This window comes from Microcaecilia unicolor, chromosome 6 (assembly GCF_901765095.1).
Source record: "Microcaecilia unicolor chromosome 6, aMicUni1.1, whole genome shotgun sequence".
In the NCBI taxonomy this organism is placed as follows: Eukaryota; Metazoa; Chordata; class Amphibia; order Gymnophiona; family Siphonopidae; genus Microcaecilia; species Microcaecilia unicolor.
The window spans coordinates 183,778,054-183,793,114 of NC_044036.1; the positions used below are offsets into that span (position 1 = coordinate 183,778,054).

Genomic DNA, 15,061 nt, shown 5'->3' on the forward strand with positions numbered 1-15,061 from the left:
ATGTGCTTTTTTAAATTATTATATTTTTTGACCTATTGTTTAGACTCCTGAGGCAGGCCTGTGGCCGAAACACAGTACTGTGTCGAGTCTGTGAATGAAGTGGTACTCTATACATCAGTATCCCGTCTCCCTGGAGTCATTGGTCCACTTCCCACTTTTTCTTTAACTCTAAAACAGAGGGCAATGTAGTTTCTGAAAGCTGATGAATTGCAGAACCTGAAGCAGCATTTTAATGGAGGTAGGCATTGTCAGATAAATCTGATTAATTTCTTAGACTGGGTGGCTAGAGTTAGATTGAGGGAAAGCACTGGATGTGGTGTACTTGGATTTCAGCAGAGCATTTGACACGATTCTGCGTAAACAACTTATAGATAAAGTTAACATCTTTGGTATGGGCCCTAAGGTGACTGACTGGGTTACAGACTGCTTGAGTGGAAGGTAACGAAGGGTAGTGGTGAAAAAAAAAAAAAAGAGTTCACTTTGAGGAGAAAGGCGTTACTAGTGGCATGCCACAGGGATTGGATCTCAGGTAGATTCTTTTTTTTACAGCACCATATACAATTCTGGAAACTGCATCTTTAAAAGGATGGAGTCAGTCCAGAGAGTGGCTGTTAAAATGGTCAGTGCTCATCATAAAGCAGATGGGGACAGACTTAAAGATCTGAATATGTATACTTTGGAAGAAAAGCAGGAGGGGGGGGGGGTATGATAGACATTTAAATACCTATATGGCCTAAATACACAGAAGGCGAATCTCTTTCAACTGAAAGGAAGCTCAGGTATGTGGGGGCATGGAATGAAGGTGAAAGGGGATAGATTTGTATTTTTTTTTTTAATTTATAGAAGTCTTTATTAGGTGTCGTTAAGACAAAGCAAACCAAGAACAATGCACAACTTTTCACACCATAACAAGTCTGCAGTAAGTAATGCAAAGTACATTACAATAACAAAAGATAACAACACTATTCCAGCATCCAATTTTACTTCAGGATTTAACAGTTTATAGAGTTATAAGTCCCCAATTCTACTACTCTATTAAGTCCTTAATCCCCCCTTCTCCCCTCCCTCCACCCCTACCTCCCCCCCTCCCAATTCAATCAACTATCCAGAACAAGCATTCAAAAAGGGTTTCCACACATTTTCCCACTTAGGCAGGGTTTTCTTTTTAACTGCTGTCAACCGCTCCATCTCACATATATAATGCACCTTTGTAATCCAACCCACCAATGAGGGTACCAGCGGAGATTTCCAACTCTTTGCCAGGTTTATACGAGCTGCCTGCAAGGACCCTCTCATCATAAACCACTGGTTACCCGTTAAGCCCACGGGTCTCTGCCCCAGCAAGAAAATTAAAGGATGCCACTGCACAGATCTGCCTAACCAATTTTGAAGGCGAGATCGAACTCCCTTCCAGTAAGCTACAGCTTTAGGACAGGACCACCAAATGTGGCCCATCGTCCCCACTCCTCCACAATTTCTCCAGCAACTCGCAGATACTCTAGGGAACATGTGGTGCAAACGTACCGGTGTAAGATACCACCTATAGAATACCTTAAGCGAGTTCTCCTTAACAGCCACTGCTATAGAGGATTTCAAAATGCACTTCTCCAATTGCAACCAATCCGCATCAGGTAAAGTAAAATTTAACTCCTGTTCCCATCGTCTACGATGCAAGTGGGAGGGTTTTAGATGCGTCCCCAAATAACCATATAAAAAAGTTATCATTCCACGTGTACTGCGAGAGTCCACACACACTTCCTCTAAAGGATGAACCTCTCGCCTCTGGCACTCCACATAAGCAGGCTCTTGCAGAAAATGTATCAATTGCCCATAAGCATATTTATCACAAGTTGGAAGCCGATAATCTGCCATCAGTGTCTCAAAGGGCACTAACTGTTCTCCTACATGTAGCTGACCCAACATGTCCACTCCCGAAGCAGCCCATTTACGGAAAACTGTGTTCCCCATTCCCGGACCAAACAGGGGATTGTCAACAATCGGGGCCAATCCAGACACTGGAGGCCGGCGCTCCCGAAACATTCGATCCCAGTAATAAAATGTAGCCTGCATCATAGGCGGAAACCGATCAACTTGTCCCCGATATTTACCCGGAAGCCACATCAAGTGCCCCAACCTACGAGAACCGATTAGATCTTGTTCAAGATGGACCCACAGTTTATGATCTGCCCTTCGGAACCACTCCACAGCCGATCTAGCCTGCGCAGCACAGTAGTACCAATACAGATTGGGCACTCCGAGACCTCCAGCTCGCTTACTTTTATACAGAAAGGCTCTTGGCAAGCGCGGTCGTTTCTGGTGCCAAACAAAACGGATCAGGCTATCCTGTAGCTTAGATATGAATGCCCTGGGGACTCGCAACGGCAGTACCTGAAATAAGTACAGCAAGCGAGGCAAAATGTTCATTTTAAGTGCCGCTATTCGCCCTAACCAGGAAAGATCCATCAAATTCCATCTATCTAAATCCCTCAGGACCTCTTTCTGAAGAGCCGGGTAGTTTACAGCAAACAAATCTGCTAGGTTCCCTGGGATCTGTACCCCCAAGTATCTAATGTCCCTGTCTGTCCACTTAAAAGCAAAGGAGGCCCTCAACGCCTCCAAGCGCTCCGGCGACATCCCCACCGTCAGCCCAACAGACTTACTCGCGTTGAGTTTATAACCAGATATCCTGGAATAGGCCCCTATCTCTTTCATTAAATTTGGAAGGGAAATTACCGGATTAGTTAATGATAAGAGCACATCATCCGCAAATAAAGCAATCTTGTATTCCTTGGCCCTCACCCGCACTCCAGTAATATCAACATTTTACCCGTATAGCAACCACCAAGGGCTCCATCGCCAGAGCAAACAGCAGAGGCGACAGAGGGCATCCCCGGCGAGTGCCACGGCCCAGGCCAAACATCCCCGAGTTACCACCATTTACACTTACACAGGCCTGTGGTGAGGTATATAGTGCTTGAATCCAAGTTCTGAAATAGGGGCCAATTCCCATTCTATTCAAGACTTTATCCAGATATCCCCAGTGAACTCGGTCGAAGGCCTTCTCCGCATCCAACCCCAATAATACCACTGGCAAGGCCTTCGACTGAGCTGCAAAGAGTAGGTCCAGCATTCTACGGATGTTGTCCAAGGCCTGTCTATTTGCTACAAAACCAACTTGATCTGGGTGCACCAAGCTAGGTAACATATCACCCAACCGATTTGCCAACACCTTAGCCAAGATTTTTACGTCTGTATTAAGAATCGAAATGGGGCGATACGAAGCACATTCAGTAATATCTTTATCTGGCTTTGGTATCACCGCCACCCAAGCCTCCATCATTGACTTCGGGAAAGGCGCACCATCCCGCACCGAGTTAATAACCAACATCAAATAGGGTGCCAACTCCCCCACAAAAAGCTTAAAAAACTCATTAGTAAAGCCATCTAATCCCGACACCTTCCCCGTCGGCAGCGCTTTAATAACTCGAGTGACTTCCTTCACTGACACCGGTTCTTCCAACTCTCTCTTCTGCGAATCAGATAGCACCGACATACCCAGGTCTGCCAAATATTGGTCAATGGCTTCAGTCTGTACAGCAGCATCCTCCTTATAAAGATTCTCATAAAAAAGGGCAAAACGCTCCCTAATCTTGTCTGAGGTGTGCAACATGGTACCCCTATCGTCCTTCATTCTCAAGATATTTCTGTCTGCCCTCATCTTCCTTAACTTAGTGGCCAGCATCCTGCCTGGTTTATTTGTAAATTCATAATGGACTTGTCGCAGACGTGCATTAACAAACTGCAAGCTCTCATCATGTAAGGCTGCCAGCTCCAGTCGTATTGCTTGCAGTTTGCGGAAGTCAGATACCGAGCCAAAGGCCCTATTACCTGTTCTCCAAAGCACCTAACCGCTCCATACACTGGGCTAATCTCACTTTGTGGGTTCTAGAGCGCTGGCTGGCACACTTAATAAAATAACCTCTAGATACAGCTTTAAATGCATCCCACACTGTACCCAAAGCTGGCCCAGAATCCAAGTTGAGGTCAAAGTACTCCTTCAACACAGAGCGAAAGTTAGTTACAATTTCTGGGTCCTGTAGTAGACAATTGTTAAGAGTCCACCTTCTATCTCGCGTCTCTTCCTTCAATGAAGGAATTGTTGCCCAAACAGGAGCATGATCAGAGATGGTAGTGTGTCCTATGAATGATCCCCCGCCCCCTTCTGACAAGCCCTTATCCAAGAAGACATAGTCCAGTCGGGAGTGAGAGAAGTGCACATGTGAATGAAATGTATAGTCCCTTCTCCCCGAGTGGTCCAGTCTCCATACATCATAAAGTCCCATAGTCTCTACAAAATTCCCCAAAGCTTTAGAAATTCTATAATCATTGGAGGAGGGTGCAGCAGTCTTATCCAACCTAGGTTGCATAGTAGCGTTAAAATCTCCCGCCACTATCACCATGCCCCGAGCAAAGTTCTGCAACTCCTTCCGAAGGTGCAGGAAAAATCGCTCCTGCCGCTCATTTGGAGCATAGACACTTGCCAGCGTATATTCCTTGCTTTCCACCATAACATGCAGGAATAGAAAACAACCCTCAGAATCCCTCTTGGAGTGCAGAAGTTGCATCTGTACATTTTTGTGGAACATAATAGCCACTCCCCTTTTCTTGACACCTTTAATATCAGAAGCATGAAAAACATTTGGGTACTGTAAAGAGGTCAACAGGTGCTCATGTTTTTTATGAAAATGAGTTTCTTGTAAGAATACCACTTGGGGACTTATTAGCTGTAATTCCTTAAATAAGGAATGCCTTTTAAATGGAGTGTTTAAACCTTTGATGTTATATGTGAGAATTTTAAAGTCAACCATCTACCTCACTATATATGGAACACTTGCTGGATAAAAGATTTGGCTTCCTACCTTCCCCTCTACTTCCCTGAACTCCCCCCCATCCCCCCTAACTATCCCCCCGTTGCTGCCCCAAACCCACCCTCCCAATCCTCCCCTCCTCCCTGCCGACCCCCCACCAAACAATGCACTAAGCCACTGAATGGGATAGCAGAGGAACAATGACCCAGGAGCCAAACTTGTACCCCTCAAACCCCCCACCCACCTCCCCCCTCCTACCTTTAATTTTCACCTTTATATTATCCTTCTCCTTTCTCATGCATTTCAATATGTGTTGCAAAAGCAACACAAGAAAACATTCAAATTTTCAAAGTCAAGTATCCTTTGCATGTTAACAGCCATCTAACTCTTATCAAACCAGTTCAGACTACCAGTCTCAAGATTGGCTCCTCGCTGCTTTTTCCACTCTCTGCCACTTTTGGAGCCGTTTCTTAGTAGAGGAAGCCATCGCCACAGGTAGAGACTCCTTAAGGGCTAATCCAGCCTCGTGCAGGTGTTTCCACGCAGCTCCCACCGAACGACAACGATGTTGCTCCCCTTTAAGGTCGAAGCAGATCGCAAAGGGGAAGGCCCAGCGATATGCAATTTTTTCTTTTAACAAAATCTCGAGTACTGGCTTCATTGCCCGCCTTTAGTTTAAGGTAAACAGAGAGAGGTCTTGAAAGATGTAAACGCGTGCGTCCTTATACTGTAAAACAGGATTCTGACGAGCTTTCTGCCAGAGCAGGTCTTTACATGCATAGGTGGAAAAGCACACTACAATGTCTCTCGGCTTATTATCTTTGGGTTTACCCAAAGCTCTGTGGGCACGCTCTATTCCCAGTGTTTCAGCGTCAAAGGTCTCACCCATGAGTTGCGTACACAGGGCCCGCACCACCACTGGAACATTCTCCTTGTCGCCATTTTCCGGCACGCCCTGAAATCGAAGATTCTGGCGACGTCCACGGTTCTCGATGTCGTCCAATTTGTACTGCAGGTCTTCGGCTTGTGCAGCTAATTTAACCATGCTCACTTCCATGGCCTCATGCTTGTCCGCTTGTTCTTCCACTCTCTCTTCAAGCGTTTCCACTCTGCCTCCGAGTTCTCGCAGGTCGACGCTGAGCGCATCCACGTGCTCCAGAATCTCATTTTTAGAGGCGCGAATTTCTGCACGTATTGCCTCTAAGCACTTTGTCAAATCCTGTGGGCTCTTAGATTTAGCCGCACGATCGCCTCGTTCTACATGCGAAGAACCAGAATCAGACCCCGAAGACTCCCGCGCCCCAGGGGAAGCATGGCGCGATGAGCCCCGCACTGATTTTCGGACTGCCGCCCGCTCGCTGTCCCGTGGGATCGCTGAGATTTTCTTACTCATTTTGCACCCCGGTCCGTGGGTAAGTCTCCGGGCGTCGTGCAGATGTAATATCAAAGGATAATATTGTGCTTTTCGCTGTAAAAAGGTAGGGAAGCTTGGGAACTAGTAGTCTAAGCGGCCATTCGGCTCCGTGACGTCACTTCCTCCTTCGGGATAGATTTGTATTTTGATATACCGTTCTTCGTTGAAGCAAAAGTAAAATACAAAATATAACAAGAAAGGAACTCCAATGTAATGATAGAAAAGAACAATCACACAAGCATTGAATCCTCAAACCATACAATCTGTCAACCATTTATTTATTTAAATTTAGCACATTTATACCCCACTTTTCCCCACATGTTTGCAGGCTCAAAGTGGCTTACAATGTACTGATAAGGCTTTCGCCAGACCAGTGGTTATACAATTACAATCAAATTAGATAGGATAGAAGGAACAGGGAAGAAGAAGTAAAAGGGAAAGGGTAAGAGAGAGTCCATAGCAGCGGCCATAGCAAAGGACAGTAGCACTCAGAATCTATATAAATAAAATCTCCCCTCAGACGTTCTGAAGCTCACTCCATCTGTCCTGAACTCCAGTACCTCCTGGTAGGCTAGGCTATTCGGACTACTCACCCTCAGTCTCAGCCACGCCCCATCTGCACATAAAAAGCACCCTCAACGTTCTAAAGCACACTCTGAGGCTTCAACAGTTCGTATGTTCGAAGCTCTGTAACCATTTTTAAGCACACTACATCTCTGCCCCACCCTGACCTATCAGAGAAGGGAGGAGTGTCACAGCTGCACCGCTCTGACCTATCAAAGGGAACTGAAACAGGAAAAGGGAGGAGCGTCACACCGAATGACGGACCTATCAGAGGGAAGTCAAATAGAAGAAGGGAGGAGCGTCAGAGGCCAAGGGGACGGCCGTATCTAGGTCTCGTAGGTTTCCTTGCTTTCTTTTCAGTGTATTGTAGCTGCAGCCACTTAGGTAAGTCTAGCAAGCCTGTCAGCTACTGAATACAGAAAGCAAAAGATAGCATGTGAGAACTTGCTCCATTTTGTTCTCTGGAATGCAGTGATTATTATACAAATGGTCTTGGTTTCATTATTTTGATAGGGGCTGCCTTCATGACTGTCCACAGTCCCCCCAGTCCTGACACCTGACAGGGGGGACAGGGAAGGACACTCACTGTCTTACATAAGCACACACACACTCTCTCACAGACACACTCACACCCACTCTCTGTCACACACACACACTTGCACATTCTCACTCTCAAACTCACACAGTCACTCTCACAGACACTCTCTCAAACATACACACTCCGCGCAAAACCTTGCTAGCGCCCGTTTCATTTCAGCCAGAAACGGGCCTTTTTTACTAGTATATCAATGAACAATGACATCATAAAAGCAAAATAAAACCCGTACATATCAATACAAGCCCTTACAAATCAGGAGTAACTCAAGGAAATACTTCTTCAAGGAAAGGATGGAAGATGAATGGAATGTCCTCCTACTTAAGGTGATAGACAAGGATTGTATCTGAATTCAAGAAAGCATAGGAGTGTAGAAGTAGCCTAGTGTAGTGGTTCCCAAACCTGGTCCCGGAGGCACCCCAGCCAGTCATGTTTTCATGATATTCACAATGAATATTCATGAAAGCTGCATGAACTGCCTCCACAGCATGCAAATCTGTTTCATGAATATTCATTGTGGATATCCTGAAAACCTCACTGGCTGGAGTGCCTCCAGGATCAGAGTTAGGCACCACTGGCCTAGTGGTTAAAGCACTGAACTGACAAAGGGAAGCCTGGTTCAAATCCCACTGTTGCTCCTTGTGATCTTGGGCAAATCATTTAACCCTCCATTACCTCAGCTGCATATTTAGATTGTAAGCCTTTAAAGAACAGGGAAAATACCTAATGTACCTCATCTTGAGCCTATGGCTTACCAAGGGGGGGGGGGGCGGTGGGGGCGGTCCACCCCAGGTGCACGCCGCTGGGGGGGGGGGGGGGTGCCGCACGCCTGTCGGCTCTTCGTTTTCATGCTCCCTTTGCCCCGGAACAGATTACTTCCTGTTCCGGGGCAGAGGAAGCATGAAAACAAAGAGCCGGCAGGTGCGCGGCACCCCCCCCCCCCCCAGCGGCGTGCACCCGGGGGGGGGAATTATTTCGCCAGGGGGGGGCGTCACGCTGTTCTGGGGGGGGGGGGGGGGGCGGGGCGCATTGGCCATCTGCCCCGGCTGTCAGCCCCCCTAGGAACGCCACTGTCTTGAGCTACTACTGAAAAGGTGCAAGCAAAATCTAAATAATTAAACAGGACACACACAGAGGACATCTATGGGAAAGGAACATGGATAGCAGAAATTAGTAGTTGGTGCAAATGGACAGACTGGATAGGCCATCATTATCTAAGATAACTCTATCTGCGTGAATTTATCACAAGGCAAACTCTGCCACTAGGTGGACTAGGCTTCCACCTTGGGTGCAAAAAGAACACAGCACTGTTCTGGCACAGTAGGAGAAGAGGAGTCAGCGGTGCTTCAGTGCAGCAGTGAGCCTTTCAGTACAAGTCCACTGTTTCACTACTGTGGTTAGACCGAAATCCTGACTGGGAGTCGTGGATTACTGAGAATTTATTTAAATAGTTTGTGAGTTGTTTGGTCACCAACCCTTCCGTTAGTTTGATTATTAATGGAATGGATGCTACTGGCCTGTAGTTGGTTAGGTCACTGGCACTTTTCTTTGCGTCTTTAGGTATGGGGGTGAGTAGAATGTTTCCTTTCTCCTTCGGGAAGAGTCCATTTTGTAACATATAGTTCAAGTGTTTCATTATGTCTGTTACAGCTTTACAGCTATTACAGCTTTACATCCTGGAAGTGGTAGGATGGCAGGCCTGGCTGGGGAAAGCTGGCTGAATATGAAGGATAAATGAGAAGGTGGACCAAGAAAGGGGTAGGGAAAAAGATAAGATGTTAGATGGCTTGGTAGGATGGGCAGGGATGGGCAAGAGACAGAAGAGATTCTGGAAACCTTGGAGGGGGATAGAAAAAGGGAGGTGTTGGCCACCTTGGAGGGTAGAAAGAGGACAGGGGGATTATGGGTCACCTAGGGGAAGGGTAGAGAAAGAAGGGAAGGCACGGGCCACTTAAGGGGATAGAATTGAGAAGGAAAAATCTTGGCCACATGGGGGTAGGAAAGGGAAGATGGTGGCTACCTGGGGAAGCAGAGAAAAAAAAAGACACCTTGAGAGGAAGTGACATCACCCACCTGATGGCTGCTTAGACAGGCAGAGTTAAATCAACATGAATCTCTGCTCAATTAAAACTGCCCCCTGGTGAATGGTGGGAGTAAACAAAGCACAGCGGAGGCTGACTATGTGGGATAGAGTGAATGCACTAAGCCTGCAGCACACAATGGAGGGAGGCAAGAAAGACTGAAGTGAGTTCAATGACGGTTGAGCTCTGGAGTTCATTCATAGAAATGAAAAAGATAATGGTGATAGATTTCATTAATGTGTTGCAAAAAGAAATCGCAGAGTTGATGGTATTGTGGAAAATAGTTATAAAGTACTCTTTAGGATATATAAAATTCCTGTGTATGCTGGAGGAACTGAAATGTTTTTTTGGAAACTTGGAAGATGTAATTGAGCAATTTGACAAATTAAACAGCAGGAAATCACCTGAACCAAATGGCATACATCCCATAGTACTGATAAAATGAAATTGCAAAGCTATTATTAGTAATTTGTAATTTATCTGTTAAATTAAATGTGGTAGTGGAATATTGGAGGGTGGCCAATGTAATGCCTATATATTTTTTTTAAAGAGTTCTTGAGGTGACCCGGGAAATGATAAATAAAATTACTGAGCATATACATAGACATGGATTAATTGGACAAAACCAACAAGAATTTAGCCAAGGGAAATCTTGCTATATTTCTCTGAAGTGGTGAATATATGTGGGCAAAGGTTAGCTGGTTGATCTTGTATAACCGCATCTTTAGAAGACATTTGACAAAGTATCTTATGAACCCTGAGGAAATCAGAAAGTCAGGGGACAGGAGGCAGTGGATTAAGAAATGATAAGATAGAAAAACAGAATATGGTTAAATGGTCAATATTTTCAAGTGGAGAAGTGTAAATAGTGGGGTTTCCCAGCTGTCTGTGCTGGAACTGTTGCCTTTTAACATATCTCTCTATATAAAAGGCAACACCAACGTTCTATGAAGCCTCCAGCCGGAAGTGTGAAGGGGGCGAGATATCCGGTTTCCCTATGAGTGTCTGCCCCGCCCTCTCTGTAACACAGTCAGTGAAGGAAAACAGCAGAGCACGAAATCAAATTGCTGGCTCTGTAACAGTGAAGGACTCAGAGGGGGGAGGGGAGAGAAGCCAGAGGGCAGGGACACACACACTCCCACATGCACACAGAAGAAAACATTGCTAGCCCCTGTTTCATTTGCATCAGAAATGGGGCTTTTTTACTAGTTTATAAATAATCTGGAAACAGGAATGAGTGCAGAGATCAAATTTACTGACAACACAAAATTATTCAAAGTTGTTAAATCAAAAGAAGACCGTGAAAATTTACAAGACAGAGAAACTGGGCATCCAAATGGCAGATGGCATTTAATGTGAGCAATTGCAAAGTGATGCATGTAGGGAAGAGAACTATAGCTACATGATGCAAGCTTCCACATTAGGAGTCACTGACCAGGAAAAGGATTTAGGTGTCATTGTTGATAATAAGTTGAAACCCTCTGTGCAGTGTGCAACTGTGGTTAAGAAAGCAAATAGAATGATAGGAATTATTAGGAAAGGAATGGAGAACAAAACTGAGAAAATTATAATGCCTTTGTATCACACCATGGTGCGATCACATCTTGAATACTGTGTGCAATTCAGGTCACTGCATCTAAAAAAAAAAAAGATATAGCAGAATTAGAAAAGTTACAGAGAATGATAAAGGGGACAGGATCCTTCCCTATGACGAAAGGCTAAAGTAACTACAGCTCTTCGGCTTGGAGAAGAGACAGCTGAGGAGAGATATGATGAAGCTCTATAAAATCCTCAATGAAGTGGAACAGGTAGACATGAATCACTTGTCTACTCTTTCCGAAAATACAAGGACTAGGGGAACAAACACAACTGATACAACCAAAGTTGCTTTCCCAGTCACAAAGTCTTCAGAGGTTTCTAAAAGTCTAGTAACATCTAATGTAGATTCCACTGGATGTGATTGCTTCTCCTGATTTATACCACATGACGATACATAATATATATTATTTAAATAAAGCAAAGTATTTTCTGGAAATTTTAGCATATCCTTCAGGTATTTATGTGTCAGAGAAAAAATTAATGGAAAATTCAAGATTATTTATTTATTGCATTTGTATCCCACATTATCCCAACTTTTTTGTGGGCTCAATGTGGCTTTCAATTCATTGTGGATATGGGAAATAGAAGGGAACATACATTTATTATTAACAGAGTTTTGGGTTAAATGCTAGTATTAAAGCAAAAGATAGTAAGAAACATTTCTGGATAAGTCAAAGATTGTACAGTTACATGTGTTATTTGTTGTATATCTTGTCGAAGAGATAGGTTTTCAATAGTTTGCAGAAATTTGTCAGTTCATGGACAGTTCTCAAGTTGCGTGGCAACGCGTTCCAGAGCTGTGTGCTCATATAGGAAAAGGTAGATGCGTGCATTAATTTGTATTTCAGGCCTTTGCAATTTGGTGGATGAAGGTTGAGGAAAGTGCGAGAAGATTTTTTTGCGTTCCTGGGTGGAAGTTCTATTAGGTCTGACATGTAGGCTGGGGCGTCACCATTGATGATTTTATGGACTAAAGTACAGAGTTTAAACATGATGTGTTCTTTGAGTGGGAGCCAGTGTAGTTTTTCTCTTAGGGGTTTTGCATTTTCGTATTTTGATTTGCCAAATATTAGTCTGGCTGCCGTGTTTTGAGCTGTCTGGATACATATCTAGCTCTATTTTCCATAAATTCCAGATGACAATGAATCACCATTTTGTGAACTACTAGAGAAGTCACAAGTCTCTTGAATAGATTTCACCTCTTGGTCCAAAATAGCCACTTTCTCTTTCACAACGTTAGACTCAGACTCTATCAGTTGAGATGTTGCCAAAATTTGAGAAGCAAATTGAGGAAACACTCCACAAGTTTGTGCAAGGATGCCACTGGAAGTCAGGCATGTTCCGAAGTGATAACTGCTGGTCTTACCAAAGGGGAAACTGCACAAGTTGTTAAAGTTGCCACCATATTTCCAGCTGCACTTGGCTGAATAGGGAGTTCTTTTTTTTTTCCACCTTACTTCCTTGGGCTGCTGTGCAGGTCCTCCTGATTCACTTAGCTAGCTGGTCTCTCCACCCCATCGAGCAAGAGCCAGTATCACAGACTGCTCCTACATCTGAGGCACACATGGCTTCTGAAGTGCTGGAGGCAGGGCTGGAGAGATCAAGTTAAGCAAAACTTTGCTGCCCAAGGAGAAGGCTTCCTCTGCCCTGCCTCCCATAGTGGGAATGCTAGGAAAACAGAGATGCTGTAACAAACTGCATAATGGAGTGCTGTCCCAAAACCCCTGTGGTCCAGCATCTCCTCTTTCATACCATCCCGGTAGTCAGCAACTTCCCTCCCTATCTTCCCTCAGGTCCCAAATCTCCCTTTCCACCCCCAACTCCAGCATCACATTTCATCTTTCTCTTCCCTACTTCCACTTGGTCCAGCAGCTCATCTCCCCTCCCCCTTCCTATCTCCTCCACTGGATCCCAGAGTCTCACCTCCCCTTCCTTACCACAGTTCCATGTCCAGCATGTTCCCCATGCTGCCTCCACCATTGCACTTTTTCATGGGCCGCTATGAAGATATGACATGCCACCACAGATATGCTGCTGGCTCACACCCTCCCTGAGAAAGGACATCCTGAGGAGGGGGGGGGGGGGGGTGATGGCATGGCTTACGTGCTTGAATGGATACTGCTGCTGAATGTACATATTAAGTAGCTGCATTTTGATTAACATTTTAATTGTGCTTAATCACACAATTAAAGGTATGTCATTTATTTTTTCCCCATTGCATCTCCTTGCGATGGGCAAGTCCATTAATCCTCCATTGCCCAGAGTCATAAGGAGCTCCAGTGGGAAAAAAATAAATAACAGACCTTTAGAGCACAATTAACTGAGCAATTAATGACAATTACAAATTTTAATCAAAAATGCAGTCCTAAAAAATATTACCCCCTGTTTACTAAGTCGCACTAGTGGCTGCTGTGCTCTAACGCCAACACAGCCCACTTTGAATGGGCTGTGTTGGCATTGCTGTTCGGCTTAGTAAACGGATGGGGGGGGGGGGGGGAGAATAAACATGAAAACATGAGAAATACAAACTACAAATTGAAACATTACAAGAATGTAAAAGAGCATGCAAAATAGCTATAAAAGAGCCTTTCAGTTTTCAGAACCAAATCAGAAATACAGCCCTAATCTTAACAGCAGGGCTTGTGTTAGTGACTGAGTCGCACACGGCCCCTCTTTCCAAACTATACTCCCAGAACAGCTGTGAGCAGAGCGTATTAACCCATTAGTGCCCAATGTTCCCATAATAAGCCATATGGGAGTAACTAATGGGTTAAAGTCAATGCTCACTTCTATGCAACATTATAAAAGGTCATTTTCCACCGGTAAAACCGCTTCACACGTGGAAAAGGTTTCGAAAATTAACCCCTCACCATGCATTAAGAGAATAAAGCAACACTAGGAGTCAGGACCCTCGAATAAGGGTGAAGCACTTTCGCTCCACAGTGCTTGGACCGGCCTAAATTCTTCCTCCTCCCCTGCCTTTAACACTGCAAACTGCATCCAAACGAGAACACAATTGAGAGCTTCACCTTCATTTGGTCAGCCTTTATGTTATAAAAAACATTATTTACAGGATACGTACACGCAAATACACCCTAATATAAAATGCTGCCCCCCCCCCCCCCCCCCCCCCCCCCCTTTTACTTGCAACGGTGCCTTTCGGTATCCGACCTCCACAGTAATCCTTCGCTTTCGCTTTCTCTACAGCGCTTTCCTGGTTCTGCCTTTTAAAGACACCAGCACTAGTGTAAGAGTGATGAGAGCAGGCTGGCAGAACGGAATGCGTGAAAGACTCCTAAATGCAAGTCTTCTCCAGAGTCCAGACGCATATTCAGTCCTGGCTTCTCCTTCAAATATGATCGTTCTGTCTAGTGTTCTTCTATCACTCGACCTTAAGCAAACACTCAGACACTCTCCCTCTCCCCTTCCTTCCCACCATAGTAACATAAATTCTGCCTAAGTGGGAGCTCGAGGAAGAAGGGGCTCATTTGCTACTGCACCTGGGCTCTGGAGGTAGACTTTCTCCCCCCTCCCCTTTTCAATATTCTTACTTTGGATCCCCCCCCCCATTACCTTTTTCTCTTCCTCACCAACCTAAATTCCACCTCCCCCGGCCTGCTCTTTCTGTCCCCCGCCCCGTTACCCTCTCTCCTCTTTCTCTTCCTCCCCTACCCAAAGCACTCTTTTCGCTGCATTTCCCATTTGCTTCCCAGTTACCAGTAAGACTGACACACTATGCTGTGTTATCTTTAGAATCCTTGTGCAGTCAACTCAAGGCTGATCCATGGGCACACTACACTGATGGGCAGATGATCAGAAGCCCCACTGTTCCAAACAGTATGCTAAAAATAGCGCTAGAACAGCCTATGACCAGAGCTAATTGCATGTATGTATTTATTTATTATTAAGATTTATTTACCGCCTTTTTGAAGGAATTCAC

The 15,061-nt window shown here is 45.0% G+C and overlaps 1 protein-coding gene across 1 annotated transcript in view; it reads right to left on the reverse strand.

Moving 5' to 3' along the window:
* Positions 1-14,320, reverse strand: part of UBA7 (ubiquitin like modifier activating enzyme 7) — a 411,248-nt gene extending 396,928 nt beyond the window's left edge. The window contains 1 exon segment of the mRNA XM_030206492.1: positions 14,266-14,320. The gene's annotated coding sequence lies outside the window, so the exon portion shown is untranslated.
* Between the last annotated feature and the right edge of the window lie 741 nt (positions 14,321-15,061).